Genomic DNA, 26,832 nt, shown 5'->3' on the forward strand with positions numbered 1-26,832 from the left:
TAGTAGGGTATGATTTCCTTCAGCTTGTATTAGTTAGTTTCCCTTTAATGGATCTGATTATGCTCATTGCAGCTGAAAGTCTAAAATATGCAACATCTCTCTTAAATATATCAGAAGAACATTAATTTGTCCTTCCGTAGTGTGTTGTCACAGCGTGTGTTGAACTCACATGCTATGTTCATTTAATCAGTGTGAGACGAATTGGTATAAACCTAATGTTGGGCCTGTTGAATAGTAAGGCAATGAAAGCAGTAGTTTGACCTCTTCTATTTACAGTCTTGTGTGATTAAGTAGTTTAAAGCTGTGAAGAGTTTTTCTGTGCAGATTTGGCACTCATCAGCAGCAGCTAGACCTTTTCCCTCATGAACTGAGTAAATTCTCACGTAAACTGCAGTTGTGGTTATGATGTGTGCACATCTCCCATATGGGTGTAAGTTACAAATCTAAAAAAACAACTGAAGTGGATGACTTTGAGGATATTTTTTTTCCCCCACATATGTCAAATGGCAATGGTTTTGTCTGAAAGGCCTTTTACACAGGCAGGAAGTGTCTTTGCAAGTGCTTTTAAAAAGTTTTTCAAGAGTCAGTAACTCTGCAGCCACGAAGCTGGCTTCATGACTTGGATTATGCATGTGCTGTGTGGTCCAGGTGTTGTCACCTTCTGCCTACCCAAGCTGTTGAGATGAAAAACCAAAAGACTTCATTTGCCTTGGCAATCCTGAGTGCTAAGTGGTGGAATGAGTTTATGTATTAGTAGATTGAATAAAACTCCAGAGAGGTGACGTCTCTGTTTATTAACAGATGGCTTCTTGGTTTGACATTTAACTGGGGGAAGATCTGGAAGCATTTCACAGTCCATTGTGCGTTTAATTTGTTGTTCGGTAGCATTGATGAAAATGGAGGGCAATATCCTTGTGGGGTTTTTTAAATTATTTGATTGAGGGGTTTTTCTTTGGTTTGGGGTTTTGTCTGGTGTTTTTTGAGGTTGTCATCTAGAGTTCAGGGTCAGCAGAGCTGTCAATTCCCACAGTTCTTTGAACATCTCACTTGGCTATTACTCATGAGCCAAACAAATTCTTGGACTAAAGTATACCTTATCTTGAAAATTCCAAGAAAAAAAGAATCGATCTTTAAGAATGTTGTTCCTATTTGGTTTTGCTGTTTCAGAATTGCATCTTGTTTCTAACAAGAGCCTTCTATGCTTTTGAATTGCATCTGTTCATCCCTTTTAAGTTTTCCTGTGGCTGTATTAAGGACTTTTTGTTGCTGGTAATTTTTTTTTCCCTTAAAGATGATCAAGTAAGCTGTCAGTTGTCTGGGTGGCTTATCAGAAGGACTGAATCTTTAAATCTGATTATACATAACGCTTTTTACCACCCCCCCCCCCCCGCCCTTGTTTTTGCAGCTCCACACTGCCTGTTCTATAATTTTCAACATCTATTTTTGAGCATCAGCCATGGAACTGGGCACAGTATTTCAGTGTCGCTCTTTACTGATGCATGCCCCATGCTACCCCATTCAGTATTTCCATTCACTCTCATGTCTTGAGCCCAGGAGCCACATTAGCCCTTCCAATAACAACAGAAGCTCTGAATTTGATTCTTGGCTGTGAGGCTGTGTTGACCTCACCCATTTTGCTTTTCTTGCTTCAGAGGTCATGGTCCTCTGATTTGCAAACCTTACCTGCAAGCCCTTGTTACTGAATATATATTTCTGCATGCCGACATGTTAAGATTGTTTTGGTTGGAATGAGTACAACTTGACAAGTAATTGTGTTAACTCTGTGATTTGCTTTCTGTTTTATTTCTCATGCTACTAAACCATGTAGTCTGTTAATTTTACCATCAAGGACTTGCTTATTTCCAGGTAGCTAATAAAACACTTAGGTAATGTAAAGCATAATTCCAGTAATTTTGAACTGCAAAAGAAGCATTACAGTTGCATGGTGATGTTAGTCACTAATGACAGCTTTTTTGAGATTTTTAAGTTAACTAATTTTTATGTATTTGTCCTATATGTTTTGATATCCTGTTTTAAAAATCCCAATGATTTGATATTTGTTGCTTATGTCACATCTTTAAGCCTTCAATTGCTGTATGTGATACAAAATCAATAGATTTCACCGTCCTTCTTCTTACCCCTTTTGCATTTATAAAGATGAAAATGAGGGACTTTCTACAACGTCTTGAGATGCCAGCTCCAAGACAATTCCTTGCTTAGGATGCCCATAGACCCCCTGAGCAAGCTTGTTATGTTTGATTGTGCATATTGCCTAGTCCCTTGTCTTATGTGTTCTCTGAAGCATCTGTTCTGTGTCTCTTCCAGCAGGAGCAAGTACACGTCAAAAGGCACTTCATCCCGGCCGCTATTTGCACAGGAGCCTGAGCCCCAAGAAGTCCGTTTCACTAGCAACACTTGTGCTGCTCAGGTGGGCTAAGAACTCATTTAGATTGAGGGTTTTGTTTGAACCTCCATTTCTTCTTCCAAAGTGTTGTGCTGCTTGCTTGAGAAGGAGGAGTTTCTTGTATAGAGCCTTGCAGTGCAGTTGGTTTGGCGTACCGAGACGAGAGATAAATGTGTGGGATAAATGTGCTTTAGGGTTTAGGTTGAAATATTACAGCCTCAAATTTAGTGTAATAATCTGACATGAAAATGTACTCACTTTTTGTAATTGTCCTGGATACTGTCTGATTCAACAGTGATTTTTACGTGTAGTTTTGTATCTCCTGGACCTGTAGTGTAAAAGGGCGTTAAGCAACTTGTGGGCGTGAATCATCTCCAGGTTATCTTAGCTATCAAAACATAGTATCTCAATTGCTCAGAGTAACACTTTCCACTTCACTTTTGCAATCTGTGTTGCTTGTTGCCACTGTTCAAATTTAAATGCCGATTTACTTTTCCCAGTTGTAGCAATTAGTTATTCTCTTTTAATTTTGATCCTGATGCCTGTAAAATGAGTAAATGTAAACAGCATTCTTGAAACTAAACTCTTCATTCTGTTTTCTCCTACTGATAATTTGAAGAGGCAGACTGTGTTTTCTGTTGTCTGTGGCTTAATTAATCTACTTGAATTATACTTGAACAGGAACTCTGATATCAGAAGAGGGTTTAGCAACCTCGAAGTTAGGAGCTTATGAATGAGGCAGCATTGAAGAGTTACTTTTTGTTATTACTTATCTTGTTGGAAAAAGAAGGTATTTGTAAACTCGTGGCCAGAAATGGTTACATACTTGCTTCCTTTCCCTCCCTCTCAGAGACTTTTCTATTTTCTCAGACCTTTCATACATGATAACTTGGCATGGATAGACAGGTCTCTGTCCCAAACTGAGATGTTCCAACACCATGCTAATAATTCAGTGGCATCAGTCAGATGAAACTGGCATATTTACTGGAATATCAGAAGTCTGGGCTGCTTTGTGTGTAGGTTTGGTGTCCAGAGTGCCATCTATGCAATCCACTGTGTGCACTGGGGTCCCGTAGGTTTCTTGACTAGGGACTTCAGCATGGTGGTTTTGTTTCTGTCTTGAGCAAGTAATTTAATTCCTCTGTGATTTTGTGGTGTGTTTTGTTTTGTTTGGGGGGTGGTGGTGGTGGTGTTGGTTGTTGTTGCTATTTTTTTTTCCATTGCTTTGCTTTGGGGAATTTTGGGAAATCTGTAGATGAAAAGTACAATTTGGTGGTATTTTTGTCATGTATAAGTAGGGCAAGTAAATGCTGCAGCATTCCTTCTTGACCAGAAAGGGTGGGGACCTGCTAATTCTCTTAAGTTATCACATGTTGCCACCCCAAAAGCCCCTATGCAAAAGCAGACCTTGCGGCCCCAGATTTCCTGGCTTGAACAAAGACTCCTACAAAGCACTTTCACATCGTGCTCTCTGTATCCATGAGATGACTTGGCACAGGAGGGAGCATTTTTGTTCCAAGTGGGTTAGCAGCATGCACAGACCATCATTCAGTGATATAAAATCTTCAGTGGCAGCTCTGCTGTAAGTAGTTCCTGCCATCACTGGCCAGTACCTGCTTGGTTGTTCTACCATGACTATTTTGTGGAGCTGTGCTGTGGACTGGACAGGAGAGCGTTAGATCGTATTTTATGAGGTTGTTACATGGCTTTGAAAAAAAGTATTTAAAAGTTTTCCTTCATCTCTGCTGTGTTTCACAGCATAGCCCTGCAAACACATCATAATTTGCAATATTGGACTGAGAAGCTGGAAGGCAACCCCCACACCCTGCCCCATAAAAAAAGAAAAAAGAGGATTCAAGTCCTGCTTAAAGTAATTTTGTTGCCAAGTTCTTTGTGTTATCAAGCCCCGCCTGTGTCTGTAGTTCTCTTCCCTTCCTGCCGGTCCCATCCTGGGTGGCCCTATGAGTCAGGGAAGAGGAGGCTTTTGCAAGCAGAGTTAGGGTGTTGAGTTTGTACTTTCAATAGCGGCCGTGCTCTTCAGTAGCTGTTCTTTCATTTGGAATAATATGAGATAGCTTTAAACTAAATACAGCCCTTTTACATAGATCTGGCTAGTGCCTTTATTCTCTCTGGGTGCTCTAAATATCGTGTCCATGTGCACTTTGTGAGGGAGCTTTTTTGGTATCTGTTGGTTTTCTTTCTCAGCTGATGACCTACAGTGCACTGCTAGCACTCTCCTGCAGCATTAACCATGCACAGAGTCACTTCCTTTTCCCTCTTACCTCAATTTAAAAGACTTTGCTCTTGAATCTTGTAAACGGGGTGATAATTTCAAAGCAAACAACTTCCAGTCCTTTCTTGCCAACTTTTGCCCACAAGGTATGCGAAGTAAACAGAGCAGTTAGGAAATTAGTTATGTGCTTTCCCTCCTACTGCAAGGCATCCCAGGATGGTTCCTAGCCCTTTAAGTAATGAATAAAGGGAGAGATGTTGAACTGGTATGCCCAAGTTGCATTTTAATGTATGGAGCCATTGCACAGATCATTCATATTTTACAAGCTTTAGGAAAACCTTGTAAAATGTTAGGCTTTAAAAAAACTCTACTATTCATATATTGAACATAAAAGGGTTTTATTTCTTGCAGCAAAGAAAGAAAACCAAAATACTTAGGATGGGCTAAAAAAATACAGACAATTTTCTTCACATGTAAAAAAATAACTTTGAAGCAGACTTTACCTAAATACAAGGAAGACTCTTACCTCTGATAGGTTTTTTGAGGGAGCTTAGAAAATTTTCCAGTGCCACCATGATGTTTATAGGTTTGATTTGGAAACTGAGAGCGTGAATGCTGTAATGGTGGGTATGCAGCAGTTACAGGGTACAATACCTATAACAGGATATGCAGATGCCATTTTGGTGTATTTATTAAAAAGAGACAAGTCTAGGCGGCTATTAAAAAATGGGACTTTGAAAAAGTTGACAAATAAATGGTTAATGCTTAATATATTTAGCTCCAGCCTAGGTATTGAACAATCTTTACTAATTGAGCTGTAGGAAAATTTGTTAAATGTGAAAACTAGACTTAAGGTTATCGACTGTGAGGTTTAGCTACAAGGTAATGGTGGGGCTGTAAAGGGGAAAAACCATTATGTGGTCTCCTCCAAATGAGATAGGGCATGTCCCGAGAGTACAAGGCCTGCAGGAATTCAAATCAACAGTCGAGTTTTAATCTGAGGCCATGAGTACAAACACAACTTCAATTTTATGCTCATGCATGTGGCAGCACAAGCAGGAAGCTGGAGCTCTCCTGGTCCCAAAAGAATATCCTTCATTATCAGTTTTACTCCCTTGGCATTCCTCAAAGGTCAGTGTTGTAGTAACCCATAGTGGTGCTCCTTCACACATTTCTATCCACTTCATAAAAATAGCACTATGCATGGAGTGTACTCTACTCCTTTTCAGAAGCAGGATCTTGGTTAAAAAAATCATGTAAAATTGAATGTATTATATACAACATATATAATGTATTTTATAGTTACAGTCAATGGTTTTTAAAGGAAAGTATGCTCTGTCCTATGGAAACTTTCTCTTCATGTTTCTCAGCTGAAGGTTACGAAATTTGCTGAAGATGAGGGGTTTTTTTATAGAAATTCCTTGAGTTCTATAAATGTTAATTCAAAACACCTGAAAGAATGTAACATATCTGTCTTCTGGAGTATTTCATTTGTACTTGTGCCAAAAGCAGAGCAGCAAACTCAGCTGCATGGGCCCAGTTTGGCTGTATTTGTAGTCCCTAGAATATATAAGAAGATTTTTTTTTAATATGGATTTAATGCTAAGCTCTTATATTTACTGGAGGAAGAGGAAATATTACAATTTGAGTAAATTTTTTTTAGTAATTTATATATATTAGCCACAAGGTAAGGATAATATGTTCCTGGAATAATTTCTTTTTAAATAGCTGTGATTCAATGCAGCATGAACTCAAACATCCCAAATGACACATTTTGCTCTTTAGTTCAAATAAACCTTACCTCAATTGACATATAGATTTATTTTCCTGAGTGAAATTATGAATACCCTCTTTACAAACCAAAGAGGGAGAAGGTGTTGAATTAGCTTTTGCTTCATGTAGCCCCTTTAAAGCAGCCATTGCTTTATAAGATTTGATTCAGCATCTGCGTTTTACCTGTGAATCCTTAATGAGGTTAAAGCTGTCCAGGTAATACAATTACAAATGTGATGCAAACTGTACCAAAGCCAGGAGATTGTCAGACCAGAAGCTTTGTGTATGAACTACAAATCATCAGAGTAACCTTCTCTTTATTACATACCCATTCCCATTCTCTGCCCATCTCCTGCGGAAGAAAAAGCAACAGTAGTCAGTGGGAGAGACTGTACCTGCCTGGCTCTACTTGGTGCAAAGATCGGCATACAAGATAGGACTCCAGATTTTTTAATTTTTGTCATTGCATGGCTGTTTGAATGGCTTTCCTCTTGCTCCGTGGACAGACAGAAGGCATTGTCTTATCTACGTCTCTGTTGCTGTAACAGTAGCCTTGCTTTTTCTTCAGACTGTGCATGTTAAGTACAGTGGGGATAGTACAGTTTCCATCTTTTTGTCTGGAGAAACCTGGCAACAGATTGCTGAGTGATGGTAAGGTTGACTAATGGGAGCAGTCCTTGTAGTAGCTTCATATTATTTGGCTGTTTGAAGAGGAGATAAAAAAACTTGGTGTCATCTAAATTAGGTTTTATCTTTGTGGTGTGACGCTGCACATGTGAAAGTTTGAGAATGCTGGAATATTTTTCTTGTTTCTAACTTTAGCTATAAATATCTATGGCCTACTTAAATAAGAATAACCTGTGTACTTCAAAATGAATAACAGATTACAAGAAAATCAGATTGCTTTCTTCAAGTAAGCAGTTGTGAAACACAAAACATTCAGAAAAGGTGAATTAACTGAAGGTGTGGAGATGGAGTACACTGAACCTCAAGCTACCTGCAGGGCACTCTTGAGAGAGATATTGACTTTTTACTCTGTGAAGATGGCAGAAGCATCATGCTGACTCATCTTCCCACTTGGGAGTTGTTCTTCAGTGGAGAGGCCTATCATTAGATGTCTTTCAGGAAATGAGGTGGCTACCATTTTACAGGAGAGCAAAGTGAAAGATGGGTCTATTACTTACTTGCCCAGGAACAGAACTGCAGATTTATTCCCCAGGCCTGCATATCCAGGAGTAAAAATCATGTGTCCAAATTACTTTGTTCAGAGACCCTCCAGGGTCTCCTTCTGCAGAGTGACCCTCACATGGTGTTTTGGATCTATTTTGTACATAAATTGTATAAATTCAACTAATAAGATCACACATGTTATACAGAGTGCATATTTACGCAAGAAAATTGAACTGTGAATCTGTACTACTGGGTACAGTTAAAATAAAGTATTACCACATCAGTCATGAGCAGAGACATGTGAAGGAAATCCTTTGCTAGCATTCCTAGGGAATGCTGCAAATGCTTCACTGTTCCTGGAGTGCAAAATCATTCTTCCCTCCTAAAGAGCATCCTAATGCTTTTAATATTGACCTGGAGATTAAAAAAGCCCCAACAACTAAGTGTACAGCTTGAATCCTATTACTGTATTGAATAGCTATTAATATGGCTGCTGCGGGAGATGGGGCAGGAAAGGAAGCATGGCTGCCTAGAGCTGCAAACATAATAGCTTCTGAAGTTTTAAAATGCTCCTTCTGCCCCCTCCCACATGCATGCTACCTGCCATCCGATGTTTGTATTTTATATGTTGATTTGGGGAAAGATTTGTTTTGACACTACAGCACAGCTTGAGGAACTGGCTGTACAGAATATTAATATCTGATCTTATTTCATTAATATCAATTTCAGGCCTGCATTCCAGAGGGGTTAATATTAAGCTGGTTTTAATCACAGCAATATTTTCCAGATTCCTAGGCAAAATGCACCAGCTGGTTTGCACTAAGTTTTACAGTGCAGGAGACAAGAACCAGGTGTCCTCACGGGAAGGGAATGTGGCCGTGTAAGTCCTGGAAGCATGGGGAGGTTTCAAGCACTGGGCAGGATGTCTTGCTTTCACAGTGAGGTCTAGGAAGGGCAGTGCTGAAAACCAGAGGGACATCTAGTCTTGGCTGTGCTCTCACCTTGGTTTCCGATGTTGCTGCTCACCTCAGGCTCTTTGCTCTGATCCCACCTTAGCTCTCTTTTTGACTTATGTTTCTCTCTTATTGCGAGTGACAAGCTTTCAGGAAGGCTGTATTTCCGGGCTGGCTTGTGCCTGTCCACTCCACTCCCTCCATCCCATCTAAAGCAGAAATGGTTGTGCAACCACTTGCTGGAAGTTGGAGGATACATTGCAATGCCTGATCTCCTGTGAAACCACCAAATGAGGTCATTAGACATTAATTTTTTTTTTTTACACAATTCATATATGGAGCCCTGGAAGAAGTGAATCAACCATAGCTTCCTTTTTTTCTCCACTTTTTTCCACCACATAAAATGGCATAATTAAATAGCAGCTATATTGTTTTACAAATGCCTCTATGCGTGAAATTAGCGTGCTTCCAAAAAAAGCCCTAAAACTGAAAGACTCTGCAGTGCTTTTTGCAGTAAGTTAGGCCTGTGACATTCTATCCTCTGAGAAATATTCCTGCATAGAATCTAGTTATCCAGTTCATCAACATGCATAATTTCTTCCACTACTCCTAGCTTTGAGTCAAGATTGGATTTTGTGAAGATGTCTGCAGAGGAGTTTTATATATGGAGCCATATGAAAAGAAAAGGTTAAAAATTGTTGTTGCAGCAGCAGCCGTGAAAAGCTATAGCATAAACGTTCACTGCTTTAAAATATGAAAAAAATGGTGTCTTTTAAATATCAAAGGGATTAGTATTAATCCAGCACTTGTGATTTTCTTAAATCATGTTATTTGCATAATAATACTCACCACCTGCTGTATCTTCAAAGCGCTTTTCAGACATTAACTAATTGATCTTTGTAACACCCCTGTGATGTAAAGACCTGTTATTATCCCCAGTCTGCAGATGTGGAAACCAAGACCCAGAGTAGGTGAAGGAACTTGTTGGGCACAAGGCTGAGACAGTGACATCGAGGGTGTCATGTCTCTATTGTCCTGTCTTCTGGGAGTTTGGAGTTTCCACTTGCAGCACTTCCAGGGGCAGCCACAATTTCTTCTTGCCTGCCTTTAGGAACTAAAAAGGAACCAATTTATTTTTTTGTGTCTTTGGAGGGATATTGTTGGGGGAGGTTTGTTTGTTTTGATTTTGAGGGTGTTCTGCTAAATGATTTTGCTTTTGTTTTTTCTTGCCCTGTAGTCTAAGACAGATAAGACACAAAAGCTTCTTATAACTTCTTATTGTCTGTGTGCACCTCAGCGTATATTGAGAGCTTTTAAGCACATTTTTCTTTGTTCAGGACTCAGTATGGTCTTCCTAAACCACATGAAGTTCCATCTCAATATGAGAAAGAAGAATATAAAGAACTTTACATAGAGGGTGGCAGAGCACTGGAACCGGCTGCCCAGGGGGGCTGTGGAGTCTCCCTCTCAGGAAACATTCAAAATCCCCCTGGATGTGTTCATGTGTAACCAGCTTCTGGTGGCCCTGCCTTGGCAGGGATTTGACTAGATGATTTCCAGAGGTCCCTTCCAACCCTAACAATTCTCTGATTCTGTGATTCCTATTGGTAGTTTTTTGGTCAAACTCACCCCTGCTTGTCAGAGTAAGAAATTATTAACACAAGAAGTGACAGGGTGAGTTGCTTATCATTATAAAATTTAAATACCTATTTCCATCTTGTGCTGGCAGTGAGCAGCTGTGCCCGGGTGCCTGCCAGAAGAGCAGCTGGTGTCCGCAATCGAAGGTTACTCCAGCAGTGGAAGGCTGAGGTGGTGCTGCCATCAGGATGGCAGCATGCTTCCAACATCTGCCTCATGGTGTTCCTTCACCATGTGTGTGGGGAGGCCATGGGTGTGTGTTGTTCCAGCCCTCAGTTGTGTGGGTGATATGCAGGTGACACGTGGGTTCCCCCGACCTCCACCACTGCTTGCTTTGGAGCAGAGCTTAATAAAATGCCATGTGGGCATTGGTAAGTGTTGTGTAGCTGGAGCAAAAATGAGGCAGAAATGGAGGACAGACAGGTATCACACACCTCAGTCAAAAAAGAGATATTAAAAGCTCTTTCATGGGTAATAATCTGAGGAAGAGTTTAAAATGGGATATTAAAAGATGTATTACAGTCCCTTTAGTCTGGCAGTGTCACTTCAAAACTTAATGCAAGGGTTTAACATTATAGTGAATGCATTTGTTTTTACAGATGTTTCAGCAGCATTATCTCTAAGTAGGAAAGTAGATCTTGGTGATGGAGCACTTGGAGCCCATCGGTGCAGGTTCAGACCAAACTGTAGGAAAAGCCTGTGTCACGTCAGCTTCCAGGAGATAACCCATGATTTCCCAAGTGCAGTGTCTATGCCCTCACAAGGGCTGCAGTGGTGACAAAGGAGCAGATTACTTCAACGAGTTAGGGACATGGCTATATGTATTTGTTTTAGTTATTTGGCGAAACAGGGGGCAAGGGGAGGTGAGGAGGATGAGCACAAATCGCTCTGAATTCTATTGTACTCCAGCTGGGACAGATGGGCTGTAATCTCTCTTTAGGGCACAAATTACAGGGTTTCCAGACCTTCACATGCTTGTGGATTGTTGGCTTCTTTTCACTCCCTGGAACACCATTTTCATACACCTCTGTTGATTCTGGACAAAACGGGGTCCAGCTTCAGGTGACTGCGTTGCTTGTCCCATGAGGTCCTCTCTCCATGATTTGTGTCATTTTCAGGTGAAAAGGGTGAAACTGAAGAGTCTCTTGTGAAATACTGATCCTAGAGGGAAGGGCAGCTTAGGAGAGGGAGGAGAGTGGGCAAAGCTCAGGTCATGCTTCAAGTGATGCTTGGTGGCAGCAGAAGCACTCCAGTGCTGATTATTCTGCTAATCATGGAGAGCAGTTGGATAAAAGGTGGATCATTTAGCAGGGCTGGAAGCATGGGGCAGGGCACAGGGGCTGACTTGAGCAGGCTGGGGCCTGAGGTTGAATTCAGCTTGTGGGAGGAATTGTGTCATCCCAGTGTGTTCCTCTGGCAGCCTTGCACCACTTAGGAGAAGGGTTTGGCTGTGGTGTGCCCAATGCTCCCAGCAGCTGGGGTGGTGTCACATGGGCTCCTTCCCTGACAGAGGACAGGGCAGGCCTCACTCCCATGTGAGTCAGCAGCATGAGAGTCTCAAGGGGAAGTTGCCATGCACACAACTATATCAGACTTTTTTTTTTTGTGGCCAAGGGCAGCAGCTTGTACAGTGACCTCCATCACAGCTCTTGTGCTTGGGCAGTGTTGCTGGGGCTGGTGGCAAAGAAGAGGTTGAGCTTCCCTTCATCTTGCTTGGCAAGTGCTTTTTGGCCATGGGGTCATGTCAGAATTACAACGTGGACAGTGATGCCCTGGCTTCTAAAACATCAGATGGAGGTATGCCCTCTATCTCTATGAATTTTCTTTGGTTTTGATCTGAAACTACTGGAAGGTGGGGGTTTGTTGTACTGTTGATGGTATACGTACCAAAAGGAGTCTGTAGAACACTTCTTACTGTAACATACTTCTTGTAATCAGGGCAAAAACTTTTTAAACACAAATCTATCATGTTTCTCTCCCTCTCCTTGAAAGTAATCAAAGGAATAAAAATATTGTTGGCACTCAATCTTATGTTTCAGACTTGGGATTAATTTTTTTAAGCTCGATGTTTATGAAGGATGCAGGGCTGTCTGCAGCATTGAATGACATCCTGCTTAGGTCCAGCTGAAGTTTCTCCATAGGATCTCACCACAGGGCCTCAATTCTGGACTGCAGACAGCATCAAATGCAATTTATTCTTGACCCTTGGATCAGTCAGTTGTTTTTAGGGTTTTTTGTTGTTGTTGTTTTTGGTTGGTTGGTTTTATTCTGAATATCTACTCTGTTATGGGACTGAGCTGATAGCTTCCTGGGAAACCTGGGCAGCTATCAAATAACGTTAGTTTTGATCTCTTTTCTGCCAGACTCTGCTGTAATATCAACCCATGGGAGAGATCTCAGCTATCTCAGTTTATTTAAAAGAACATTAAAAATAATGGAAAATAGATTTGAGGAGGGATCTTGAAGAAGCCGTATACAGATAGTCCATGCTCTGTCATAAGGCAGAGAATCACCTGTAATTAAGCCATTCATTGAACTTCCTCTTCTAAAGGAAAAGACTTGGTAGCTGTCATTCCTCTGCTCAACTGTTATTACTGTGCAGTTTTTCCCGATGTTTATCCTGCAACTCCTGGATGCTATTTAGGTCTCTTGTCTTTAATAGACATGGTGAATAGTTCATTCCCTTTCTCTGTGACTAATTTCTCCCTAGTTGTGTACTCAGTGAAAGCTAAATCATTTGCCAATAATTCTTGGGTCCTTGAGACAGCAAGAAAGCAAGCTTTTAAACTGTTAGAGTTCTCTTAAGAAATAACACTATTTTGGCAACTTATACTGCCTTGAACTCGTTTGTGAGCTGACTATAGACAATACAACTGGGTAGGTTTGTTTAGTAAACTTTTTAAAACCTCTCACCTTTTAAAACCCAGCTGTTTCCAGACTGGGGTTATAAATGGGGTTCTGTGCCTCTTGTTTAATTTTGCTGTGAACAGAACTGCTAGTGTCTTCATTCAAGGGCCTGCCTTGCTTTGTACCAGCTGATTTACAATACAATGTGTAAATGTAGTAGCAGTGTGGAACAAAGGAGAGCCTGTTTATCCAAACAAATTTGAGGGTGAGGGTGAAGAGGTAAATTGCAGCCTGTTCACTGAACTGCAGCTTGAAAGCAGAACGAAACGACCGCGGAGGGGAAATGTGACAGGCAAATGATTCTCGGGGGATTTGGCCCAGTGTCCCTGTAATTTTAGGGCAGTGCTGACCCAAGGAGCCAAGGTGAGCTGTCGGGGTGCCCAGGTGCTTCCTGGTGCTTTGGAGGAGCTTCACTGGCAATTAAAGACTTCTTGTAGATGGCTTTTGTGCTCTGCTCAGAGCACTTATTCTGTAGCCAGTTGTGCAGAGTCCAATGTAACCTCTTGGCAGGTGTTGCCGTGGTTGCCCAGTCCACAGTGCCTTAGCTGATTGCTTCTACTTGTCCTGAACGGAAGCCAGCAAACACATTTCTTGGATTTAAGTATTCTGGGTGTTTTAGCCTTATTGTTAAGCTTGAGTATTTCAGCTATAACAGCTAAGTCTATTAGCAAAGGGATTAAATTGTGAAGAAGTTATATTGCCTTGTCCAGACATGAAAAATAAATTGTTAGAAATAGGCCTCCATCCAAGGCATGATCACTCCTGCAAAACAAATCGGACAGAAATACTGTGGTGCTTTTCTGTGCCTTGTATGCTTGCTCTTTGCACTTCCTGTAAATGAGTTTGCTACCTAATTATGAAAAAGGTTAAGGAGGCTCTCCTATTCAAACTGTATTGATAGTGCTTCCTAATGTTGGTTGCAATAGAGGCCTGGTTTGCTCAAAATCTATTTTTTTCTGCTTCTGCTACCATGTAACATCTTGAAAGGGTGATTTGCAGAGCAAGGAAGGCTGGGACCTGAATAAGGAGAGCTCTTCTTTAACGCAGCTCATCAGCTTCTTGGCTCAGTCACATCCTGCGTGCTGTGTAGTATTTACTGTTGTACCAAGAAACATGAAGTTCCATCTGTCCTTTGTTTTCCTGCCCATTAAGTACAAAATTCATTTTGGTTTTGCAGAGCTTTCCTCTAAACTTTTCCTGAGTTATAAATTACGGCTTTTCTGAAATCTTCAGCCTTGCCTGTGGGAAGAACACTTTAATTTGGTTTAACAGTAGATGACTAATCTAGCTACAGATAGTGATTTTTCAGTTTAGCTGTAGTCAGATTCTTGCTCCAACTGTTCCACTAAAATTTCAGAGGTGGCAATCAATTCCCAGCCAGCCTTGTTTATCCTCCCTTTGACTTTTCTTGTTCTCTTCTTAGTCTATGACACTGAAAAGTATCATCTTATAAAGCATGTGTGCTGCATTCCTGTTAATGGTTTTCAACACAATTTTGTTAAGTCAGGTTGCTGACCTGTTTTTGCTCTGTTCGGTCATCACCTAGAATTTTCTCACACATACTCAAATATTTCATGCTTGCTACTTCAAAACAGATGAACAGTATCTCTTCAGGAATATATTTTAACTTCTCATATCTGTTTTGGTTCTTCCCACTGTAAAACTTCAAAACAGATGAACAGTATCTCTTCAGGAATATATTTTAACTTCTCATATCTGTTTTGGTTCTTCCCACTGAGTCAGTATTAGTTAAACTAGCTTATCTTATTCTCCATATACGTGAATACGAAGCCAGGCTGAAAGCTCTCATTTGGCGTGCAGGTCCACTCACAGCCATTTTATAGGTGCCCAGACTCAGAACACATGCTTTCAACATCAACCAGATCTGTTTTTTGGGTGGGTGAATGGATGGGACAGAGAAATGTGTCTGCAAGCACAGGGGTAGGTGTGCCAAGGCCGGCAGGGAAGCTCCTGATTCAGGGCATGGAGCACTTCTTAGGGCATTTGGGTGAGTGAAGAGGGGTACCCTGATGATGTGGAAGCTGCTGCCCCACAAGGTACAGGCAGGTCAGCAGATGGGATGCAGTACTCTTGAGATGCTTGTTTTAGTTTCTCTAGTTTGTAAGGTTAATTTCCTCTTGAGTATGCAAGAGAGGGAGGCTCAGTCTTCAGGGACTAAAGCTGCCTGGAGGAGTGGGGGGGTTGTTTCGTTTTGGTTTGTTTTAAGGGACTAAGTGTGGTATGCACTGTTCCTTGATGGAAGGACAGAAACTTCTTCATAGCTCTTGTTTTAAAAGCTATGGGTCAGCCCATAAATGTTATTAATTTCATGTGGAGTGGCTAAACTTCCTGCTGACTTAGGTAATGTACCCACTGAGCTTGGATAAAAGGTTAGAGTTGGCAATTACAGAAAAATCTTTTTCCATTAAGCTTTTGTAAGCTTAACCAAGCCACTGTCAATAATTACTCTTTTTTCCCTGCTATTGTGGACTGACTCTAATCCAGACTTGGTTTATTTAATTTTTTTATTGCTTGAATGTGCACACTCAAAATTCATGGAGAATATCAAGCTACATTGAGTACACACTGAGCAAATGCATTTGCTGGATGTACCTGGTGTGTTAAGCAGTGAGTAGATTTACAGTATGTTTGTAAGTGGTCATAATTGGGCTGTAAAAGTGCATGCTCTTGCACTTTTAATTCTCCATTTGTCTCTTAAGTTGAACAAGGCATCTTGCAGAGTGGCATTGGGCTGGAGGAAGGGGTACCAGGAGGGCTAGAAATAGCAGCTGTTTGTTTATGCCAGAATTTTTATTCTCTCTCTTCCTTCTCCCTTTCCTAGGGATAGTCTTATGTATTCCACCCACTCTCATTCTCTTCTGGTGAATGTGTGTGGATGTGCTCCAGGACCATATGTGCTCGGAGATAGATACTTCAAAGGAAATTCTAGATTGCCTAGAGAAGCTGTTTGAGTTTAGACGAGGCCTGAATTTGCCGACTGCTACAGCATTTCTTTTGAAGAACCACATGGCAGTGCTGCTGTTTCTTTCCTTCAGCCCCTTTACACACTGATGGATACGGTTAGCCCCCAAAGCAAGTGAGCTGCTGAGAGGTGTACTCTGTATGAACTTAAGCAAGCTGAATTTCACTTCAAGGCATCAGCTCAGCCAGGCTTTTTGGTGGCTAGCTGACATGCTTTAGATTTCATGACGTATTTGCCCAGCAGTGAAGATAATATGAGGTTGTTTCTTTTTTCCCCCCCCATTCACAATGATTTCTTCAAAGAAGATTTTACCAGGTGGTTTTCTGGACAGGTAGGAACTTGCCCCAGCTGATTCCGGGACGTTGTCTTACCAAGTCATTATTTCTAGGTACTGGGGATTCTGGTTGCAGACCAAAAGGACCTTGTCTGCGTCTGCTCTTCTGTGACTATTCTCGGTTAGATGCCTACTTTGTGTTTGACAAACCTCAGCAGATTCTTGATGGCTTCCATACGGATTGTGTGGTATTCAACTGAATATGCTAAACATATTCATTGGGGAATGTGGGGCATCTGGTGCAGATTTTGGCATCCTTTTCCTTCCAAAAAACAGAATTGCACAATAGCTGCTCCATTCCAGCAGCAGCAGCTTTTGAACCTGCACTGTATTCAAGTTAAGTGTTTGCCAGGAGTTGTCCATTGCGTTTTCCAATATGAAACTTTGACATTACATATGAAGGCATTTATTTTAAAAAGTCCATTTTTATGGGTATTTGGTCCACTACTCTTGAAGAATGAGTGACTGTACCTGGCAGATGATTCAGTGGATTTTTATATAGCATCTTTCACTCTTTATGTGCTCTAATCCATGGTGCTGATCTTAATTTATTTGTTTCTGTAGACACAAGTTTCATATCCCAGACAGGCTGATCCTGTTTGTAGCTAGCTGGAGGTAAGGGAAGGAAAACAGTTTGATTTTTCACAGGTGTTTCCATGCAGTCATGCATTTCCTTCTCCAGAATTCACTCTTTGGTCAGCCTTGAAATGCAGCATGTGAGGGTGTGTATGGAAACTGTCAGCTAAAAAACCACCCTCTGAATGTAGGGAATTGGTTGTATTAGGGATGAGCAGTCTTGCTTGCTCACATCCTAAGCCAGCAGCATGAAATTGCTTTTAGATACTTGAAAACAGCAAAAGAAAATTGCTTCTCCTCCTCCCCCTGCCTTTGGAAGAGCATGTTCTTGTTAGCTGGGCTGCTTGTAAAGGTGCAACTGTCTTAGTTATCCCTAAGATGGTCTGTTGGTGTGCTGGGATGGCTTCTCGCCTCCCCAGCCACATACTTGTTTCCCTATTATTCGCAGCTGGTGGAGTGTTTGTGTTCACAGGATCATTTGTTTACAAATGATATCGTTTCTCCTGAGACTACATCTTCTGATGATGATCAATGGCTCAGTTACTTTTAATAAAGCTAAGGCAGTCAGACACAGGAATTCTTTTGAAGTTGTTGAGGCCTCATCTGAGTCATATAATACCTTAAATGAAAACAGAGCAAATAGGAAATGTAGAAACGAATGACAGGTGTTGGCAGGAGGGATGTTTAGGAAGTTTATAGCTTTCACATCTTTCTTTTCTGCTCAGGGCAGATGATTGTTCTGCCTTTAGGTACAGACAAGCTGCAAATGAGAAGATGGTAGAGAAAAATGGGTAGCAGTGGCATGATGGGAGGTGTGTGATGGATCTGATTGAACAGATCTTCCTTTTCCAGCACAGGCAAAGCTCCTTGTTCTGGTGCACCAGGTTCAGCATTTAGTGCTGATGACCTTGGCCCCAGGAAGGTGGTCACAGGACAGGGCTGGCTGGAGGCCAGGGCTCAGCAGCTCAGTTTCCCACGAGGAAAGATCTCCTAGGACCGCCAGTAATGATTAGTTCTGAGATGCTCTGGCAGGCACTGAGTGGTTTTGGGATGTGTTTGGAAGCTGATTCAGTAGTGTATAATAGATATTCTCATATGTTCCAATTGCCGCCAGCCTTCCTACCTGCGAGTGTCCATGGGACTATTTAAGCCATTTGCCAATTCAGGCTGCACATAGGCTTTAGTCAAACGAGTAAAGCAGTGGTGCTTTTCTGCAGACTTTATAAAAGGGCATCTTTGAATATTACATTTAACCTTTTCTTTCGTAGGAATATGTACATAAGGGTGAATGCTGATTGAGGATGTCCCTACTACTCACTTTCCAATATTATGGAACTTAAAGACATTTATGGCATTTGTCTTCTAGATAAAATAGCTCCTCAGAGGTGCAAAAAAGTTTGGGTTTCAGGAAAAAACTGGAGTATAAGGTGTGTTGTCCTGGTAGTTTTTTTAACCCTGGACATTTGCTACCGTGCTGAAGAAGCTACAGACTCTTCTTTCCTCCCTCACCTTCCTATCCCATCAGCCTCCAAGCTTTTTGAACCAGCATATATCATCACCTCTTAACCTCTCTCACTTCTCTGCCATGCTGCTGCATGGATGAACAGTTGATGGGTGATGCTCTCTGGGCATGGCTGTGGCAGACTGCTTATTGTTTTGCTATCAACTGGGTGTCATTTCCCATGGCACCCACTATCTGACCATAGTCTGAGAGCCTCTGCCCTAGTCCTGTGGGACTTGCTCACTCTTACAGAACCACTGAAGGGCACTGCTGATTTTCTACCTTCAAAAAGAGGTCTAACTGTGTGTAGGTAACCTAGTTTAGGTATTGGCTCATACTAACCACCACTGATGGTAACCTTGGGGGACAGATTGGTGTGGCCTTTATTTCCTGAGATCACAGAATCACAAAATGGTTGATATTTGGAACGGACCTCTGGAGGTCATCTGGTCCAGGTCATCTGCTCAAGTAGCTCCTCATAAAGCCAGTTGTTCAGGACTATGTGTAGACAGTTTTCGAATATCTTCAAGAGTGGAGACTCTACAATTTTTCTGGGCAACCTGGGCCAGTGTTCGGTCATCGTCACAGAGAAGAAGCGTCTCCTGATGTTCAGAAGGAAGCTCCTGTGTTTCAGTTTGTGCCCATTGCCTCTGGTCCTATCACTGGGCACTACTGTAAAGCAGCAGGCTCCATACTCTTTGCACTCACCCTTCAGCTATTTATATATATTGACAAGATTCCCCATGAGCTTTCTCTCCTCCAAGCTGAACAGTCACTGCTCTGTCAGGTTTTCTGCACAGGAGAGTTGCTCCAGTCCCTCAAATGTATTTGTGGCTCTTTGTTGAACTCTCTCCAGTATGTTGATGTCTCTCTTGTACTCAGCCCAGAACTGGACACAGTAGTCCAGGTGTGGCCCCACCTCCACAAGCTACTGATAACACTTTGTCTAATGCAGCCCAAGACACCATAGACCTTCTTTGTACCAAGGGCATGTCTCTCACTCGTGCTGAACTTGGTGTACACCAGCATCCCCAGCTCCTTTTCTGCCAGTCTGCTTTCCAGCTGGATGGCCTTCAGCATATACTGATGCCTGGGGTTGTTCCCCATGGGTGCAGGACTTTGCACTTCCCATTGTTCATGAGGTTCCTGTCGGTCCATTTCTCCAGTCAGTCAAGGTCCCTCTGTATGGCAGCATGACTCTGGTGTACCAGCCACTCTTCTTGGTTGTGTGTCATCTGCAAGCTTGCTGTGGGTGCACTGCCCCATCAACATCCAGATGAGTGATGATGATGCTGAACAGGACTGGATCTATTACTGGCCTCTGGAGTACACCACTAGTCACTGGCTTGAGCTGCTCTGATGATGGGTATGAGTTTTCTAGTGTCAGGGTCTGAGCAGCACAGAGGTGGGATTAAAAAGTCCCTTGACTGGCTCCTGTTGGGATCTGAAGGAAGCTTGTGTGGGCAAGATGCAGACACACAGGGAGACATGGCAGTGTTTGCAAGAGATTTTGCCTGACAGGTGGGGAGGGGAGCTTTCAGAGGGAGATGTGTGGTAGGTTAATGCCAATTTGTACAGTTTTATCACTAGTCTTGAAAATTGTTTATTGCCATCTTAAATCCCCAGCTTCTGGAGTCAAATGACTGAAGGAATGTAAGCATTTTCTTAACAGAATATTGATCTCCCTGTTCCTGGTATTAACTTGAGAAGGAAGAGAATTTAAATGCATAAAAATGAAAGGTAAATAAGAACACACCTTATTTGCCACCAGTGGACCTGAGACCATCAATATGTCCAGGGCCCAGGTGGCTTTGCAGCCTGCATACCCAGGTGTCTGGGTGGCTCAGGTACTACAGGAGGGCATGCACCCCATGATGAAGACTTGCTGCTGGCAGCGCATATGCGTTATGTTGAAACATGTCGTGCTGGTTGGGCTACCTCCAAGAGACTTTAATACGCTCGTAGTCATCCCTTGTCTGCAAAAGTATCTTTCAGGCTGAGTGCTGTTCCCCTTTTTTTATGGGGAGGGGTGGAGTTCGGTGGTTTCCATCCTGCCCCTGGTTCCTTGTGCCTCTTTCTCATTCTCTGCAGCTGGTGGGTGCTGCTTCCTCCCCAGCTGATTCAGCTTCTGGCAGGGCTGTGCTTTGTGCCAGACCTGTGAGATGTTTTGATTTGGGGGTGATTTGTTTGGGTTTTTTTAAAGAACACAGTGCTCTTTTGGAGGTTTTATTTTTAAATTCTATGTGTGAACGTGTACCCAGCTTGCCTGTGGTTAGGTAAGCAGCTGAATTAGCACAGGGGAAAGGTGTGGTAGCTCTCCTGTGCTGGCAGGGAGGCATAGGGGTGGTGGCAGTGGGGAGGAGGCAGCTCCCCAAACCAGCTTCGCCACTGCCAGAGGGTTGGCAAGGTGCAGTGGCAACCTTCCCCAGGTGCTTCTGCACCTTCCATCCCTCTCCAAAGTTGCTGCCCACCTGCTAAAAGCGGTTAAAACAGAGTCCAAGGAACTCCCTGGGAGATGGTGAGACTTTTACTTCAGCTCCTTGATGACAAGACTGAAGGCATAGCCCCATCTGCCATAAGTACCAACAGAGCCCGACCAGGCTGGAGGGGAGCTGGGGACATTTTCCCACTGAGCGACAGCAATGCTGAGCCGGGTGTCCCTTGTCTACCTTGTTCACACTGTTAAATCACTCTAATTCTGTTTTTGTCCAAAACAAAGTGATCGAGATGAGGCTGTATCTACAAATACAAGTCTCCTCATGCAGGATGAGTCACAAGATCAGTGGAAATGGTTGTGTTGTAGTGGAGCTGGAGAGGAGCTGAGGCTGAAGGTCCTTGTACTCTGAATGAGCTCTTCAGTGTGCCTGAGTTCCTCTCCAGTAACCTCATTTTTTCCTGCTCTGGAGCTGGGTTTATCATAGCCATGGAAAAGACATGGGCATTAGCTGCGTTGTAATTGCCTTGCTAAGGAGCTTCTACTTAGGTATTAGTTTTTCCTGGCTCACCTCTGTGAGGAATCCTGTCTAGCAGCCAAAGAGAGCCTAGCCCTTTGAAAAACCACCCATAATATCCTCTTGGAGCATCTGTTAGCTGTGTCCCAATTGGCTTGAAGGATCTGTGTACTCAGCGCTTGTGAGCAAAAACTATGTGAACCTGCCAGAATTATGCCCTTGGCTGTAAAAAGAAAAGGCACATGGAGTCCAATTACTGGCTCTAAGCAGTATAAAATAATGTTAAATAACTCCTGATTTTTAGATTTAATTAAAATGAAAGGCTGAATTGGCACAGCCACTTCTGAGTCCCCAGCGAGGGGTAGGAGTTTGCAGGAAAGTCTAAGAGAGAAACTTTGAAATTGTTCTAGTTATGCCGAAAGACAGAGATCCAAAAATATTTGGCCTTGCCCACTGTGCTGAACATGTTCCTGTTCATGCTTTTTGTTGCTTGTTCCCAAGTGACAATGACACATTCACTTAAATCATGGGGGAAAAAATAAGATTTTTAAAGCAGTTGATTATGAATCATACCAAAAACAACCCAACCACCCGGTACTGGGGACATAAGAAAAATGTAGTTCAGCATTTACAGTCATGAGAAAAAAAGAAGTTGGGAGAAGTAATGCACCCAAAGTAGCCTGCAAAGTCACTATGTATTAATACAGCTTGACAAGAGTGATTTCTGTCACCATATCAAACCATGTATTTTTCAGTAATCTTCCTCTATTTGTACCAAGATTGTTTGGTCTGACTGACAGCTAGTTTGCTTGTTCATTCATGGAGTAATCTGTTTTGTCTTCTACATCTGTATAAAGCTGAATTGCAGCTTTATACAGATGTATATATAATAAAGCTAAATTGCAGGTAGGTTTTTTGTAGGGAGACAGAGCCTTTCTGCTCATCTCTGTGTGTGAAAAGTTGCAAGATGTGTTCAAGGGAGAAAAGAAAACCTGTGTTCTGCTGCTGTTTCTGGAATATTGTTATAACACCTTTCTAATGAAGCTCTCATACTGTGGTGATGGAAGTCAGTCCCAGATAGGCTCTTGGCAAAAATTAATTTAAAGAATTCACACAGCTTCTTTAAAAATCTGTTTATTTGTGTTATGTGCTACTAATTTAGCTTCTTAAACCTGTTTTTTTTCCTTCAAGATGGAAGAATTAACAATCATCTGAGTGTACTAACAATTTCCCAAGCTTTTTGAACCATATTTATTCTAAATATGAGGCTACAACTGCAGTACTTGTATTTTATGTTGATAGTGTTTAAATTATTGAAAGGAACTGCAAAGCTATATTCTGCTTGGACCTTTTGTTCCAGAAAAAAAAATAAATTCTAAGCACTTGGGTTTCCTGAGTTATGCTTTTTTTGAGAGGGACTGTAAAACCACTCCAGCCAGCCTTGGAAATCCTGACCTCTTTGCCAGGATGATCAACGTGATGTTGAGCAATGCTTGGGCAAGTGCATTTATGAAATGACATGACTGAAAGCAGCAAACCTATTTAATTATCTACCTGCAGATACACATGCTAAATTTCCACTGTTGCTGCATCACTTAACTATGGTCTAAAGTACAACTTCTTCCATGAATCTGGCAATATTTCATGGGGTACTTTTGTTTAAGCAAAGTTCCCTGGAGTCACATTATAAATAATTCCAGCTTTCAATTGAATTCCTATATTTCAAAAACTGTAGCGAAAGACAAGAACAATAAAAGTGCATTGCTGCTCAAAAATCACATGATGAAAATAAAGCCATGTGGAAGGGGATGCCCTATGTGTGTTTGGCTTTATGGATGGGGTTTTTTCCATGGGAAGAAAATCATCTGAGTCATTGCTCTGGAAATATTTGGGATTGGCACAACTGCTGCAAACTACAGTACCATCATTCACCAAAGCAAGTAGTGGTAATGTGCTCAAAACCCACTCTGATCACTTCCTTAATCATTTTCTGATGGGCCTAAACTACAGCTGTCACCACCCTAGATGGAGGACAGATCCAGGTTTGCTGAAGTTAAGGGGAGAGCTTGTCTTTCCTCCTCTCCTTGTTAGAGTGGTGTGGGATCCCCAGTACTGGAAGTCCCTACTGCACATGGGAAATGATGCACCTGGGCTGACCGAGGTGTCACTGCAGACTGACTTACTCTGCACGAGGGCATCCCACCCCAGGGGGCTACGGGTGGCACCTGTATGCAGTAGATGAATAACAGAGCTCCTGCCTACACCCCTATCCTCCAGTCTGAGAGGGCTGAGGACACGCATGTTATTAGGTGCCAAAATGAAGGGAAGCTTAGATGTCAGTTATTTAAATAGCGTGACTCATCCCTTATCCTTTTACCTTGTACTCCCTCTTTTCTCATGTCTTTGCTGCTCTTAGGCTACAGATCCTTAGCTTTGCTAAAACTGCTGTTGGTATCTTCAAGGCAGCCAGATTGCAGGGACTTGCCTTCACTGGACCAGACATGTCTCTTTGATAGTTGCCTGGCACTTTTTGAAATGTCAGTTCTAAAAGGCTTCTCACAAAAAAAAAAATTCTCGTAACAAGGTAACAAGGCGCTGGAGCTGGATGCTGTTCATGCAGAGCTCTAGAGGAATAAAAATAAGAAATTGTTACTAGTTTGCTGTCTGCTTAAATAAACCAATACCAGTCTAGTGAGGGCTTCTGCGGGTCGTGTAGGGAGATTATCAGTAAATCTTGCTCCTGTATTACATAGTTTTGCAAAATCAGAATAGGAATAGAAGCAGTAGATAACAGAACTATAATGAACCTGAACCAGAGAGGACACAGCATGTCTTCTGTAAAGGGAATTTGCTTCTTGTGATTCTGTGCAAGTTTTGGAGGGAAGCTACTATATGGATACAGCAGATCTAGCTGGTACTTTGTAGAAAGCTCTTAGAAAATAGAAGTACCAGCTATATTTCACAGAAACGTTTTCGAACTACAGTTATCAGGGAATGAAAGAAAAAGTGCTAAGTGATTAAAAATAGGAAACAAAGAAATGGAATACCTAATTAGCATCTTTGTTCCATAGCAGCTATTACTGGGATGAGTCCTTCAAAGATCTATTCTGTTGTTGGAGCTGTTCAACATACTCAAAAATGATCTGATATTAAGTAGATGACAGAACTTGTAGAGAATGCCAAAATTACTTACAATAATCTGACCTGAAGCTGCCTAAAACGACTTGCAGAGACTCTTTTAACACAAAGCTAGAAATAAGGGGAAATGAAATTCAGTGTCAAGGAATGCAAAATAATGCATGAAGGGGAAAGGAAATAATCCTCTTCTGCTGAGGGGCTAAAAAGCCCCAACGTACTATTGGAGGTGCAGTGGATAATACTTTGTAAATGTCAGTTCAATGTGCAGTGGTAGTCAGTAAAGTAAATAGAAAATAAGAAATACTGGGAGAGGAGTAGAGAGCAAAATCAGAATTATCCCTGTGATTTTATAGATCCATAAACTTTTGAATCTTAAATACCCTGGAGGGTTCTGCTCATTTTACCTGAAGGTTGGGGCACCTTTTCTTAGAAGAAAAACTCTTCAGTTGAGGGTGAAAAAAGGCATGAGAGAGAAAATATAATGTAATTTAAAAGTACAGACTAGGAAAAATACAATTATCAGACAGCAGGCTTAAAGCCCTGTTCCCTCTTCTGCCCCTTCTCCTGTTTGAGGGAAAGCTAAATCATGGAATTGCTGCAGAAAGCTTTTAGATGCCAGTGATGTGGAGATTAGGCACATACACGGAAAATAAGACCTTTAGTAACTTTAAAGCCTTGATGCAACTTTCAGTTTAGAAAGTCCTGAAACTCATTTTTCTTAGGAATGTGGGAAGATATTTGGCATGAAAAATGAATGGTCTTCAGTGGCTGCTGCTGGCTACTGTTAAAATGTGGTTCATTTTCCCTGAGTGTCTTCAGCAAGACACCTAATCTCTAGCTCTGTACGTTTATTTACAGCAAACAATCATCAGGGGATGGGAAGAGGGGAGGCTGAGGTGATTCATGCGAGCCTGAGATAAGCACCTAAACTAGGGAAGCTGAATTGCCCCTGGGAGGGATCAGTCTCCTTGAAAACAGAAATAACCTAATGACTAGTTTGGGCTGCTCTGCAGAAAGTGAGATGAAGTCTGTTCTCAGGGAAGTGTGTGGGACTAGAGGATGTTTCCACTGTCTTATCAGGACAGCTCTCACATTTCTAAACAACACAAAAAGCTGTGCATCAAAGTAGGTGGTACCAGGGGCCTTAATTCCAAATGGCTTAGCACAATCACAGTGGGTGTGTTGGGCTGTTTTTCAAGTGTCTTGAGCTCATTTAGCATTGGGTGGCAAGGGGTGGCTCTGGATGATCTTGGGTGTGAAGACGGGCTCCAGCTGAAATGCCCAGGTTCAGTAGTGTCATCTTCTTTTGCTTCCAGCCTTCTAAGGGAGATGGTGTTGTCTGATGAGGGGCTCAAGGGCTCAAAGAAATGGAAACAAATCCTGATGGAATAAGGAACAAACATATTTACAGATTAACATTTAAATATCTTCAATGAATGTAGTTACATTTCCTGAATCACACCCTACATTGGGTTCACTTCAGTACATTCCAGTGGTTTCCAAGAGAATAAAATGTGATTAATTTCATAAAAAGTTGCTATCTTTAAACTACATGTAATAATAAATAGCTCTGCAGTTCTATGCTGGGGGTTCCAGAGCCAAGCACTGACACATAGGTTTGTTGGCATGAGCCAGTGGAGGAGCCCACTGTGGAGCTCGGAGGCATTGTGTGCCCATGAGGCAGCTGGAGGAGGTCAGAGAGAAATTTTCCTTGTTCTTGCAGCATGTTAATTGGGTGCATACCATCCATGAGGGCAGCTTGCCTGATGTGATATCTTCAACATATGTCTGATAGTGGAGATTGCTTGCAGTGGTAATAGATAATCTGCTTTAATAAGGGCCTAAAATGGGTATAGCACCTCCATAGAGCAGGCTAGTTCCAAAGTAATGCAGCTCATCTGTCTACCACTGCAAACATCTCTTTTGTGTTGCTCAACTGCCAGTTGTAACAGGTGGATAATTCGTCTTTTCTTGGTGTTCAAAACAAGGTAGTAAACAGGTAAACTCCCCAGCTCAGATTTAAGAAGGGTGAAGGTCAATATTTGTTTTACCTGTGAATGCATCACAGCTTTTCTGTATAGTAGACCTACCAAGTATGTGCCTGTCTGGTTTTTAGGTTTGTATTTCTAAATTACCACCAGATGCTTTAAATATGGCATAACCATGGAGTGAGAGTGATCCCATGCTGCAGGGTGTGAAGGCATTAGTCACTGTGGGCATGCTTGCAGTGGAAGACAGGATTCCTCCACCAGCCCACGTCACAGCTGATGG

General features: G+C 42.0%; 1 protein-coding gene across 5 annotated transcripts in view; it reads left to right on the plus strand.

Moving 5' to 3' along the window:
- Window positions 1-26,832, plus strand: part of PLXNB2 (plexin B2) — a 263,743-nt gene that overhangs the window by 9,585 nt on the left and 227,326 nt on the right. For 4 of the 5 annotated variants that reach the window (XM_032105466.1, XM_032105464.1, XM_032105469.1 and 1 more), the window contains exon 2: window positions 2,326-2,428. The gene's annotated coding sequence lies outside the window, so the exon portion shown is untranslated. The remainder of the gene's footprint in view (window positions 1-2,325; window positions 2,429-26,832) is intronic. The other variant, XM_032105467.1, reaches the window with a different exon arrangement.

Source organism: Corvus moneduloides, chromosome 4, assembly GCF_009650955.1.
Source record: "Corvus moneduloides isolate bCorMon1 chromosome 4, bCorMon1.pri, whole genome shotgun sequence".
NCBI lineage: Eukaryota > Metazoa > Chordata > Aves > Passeriformes > Corvidae > Corvus > Corvus moneduloides.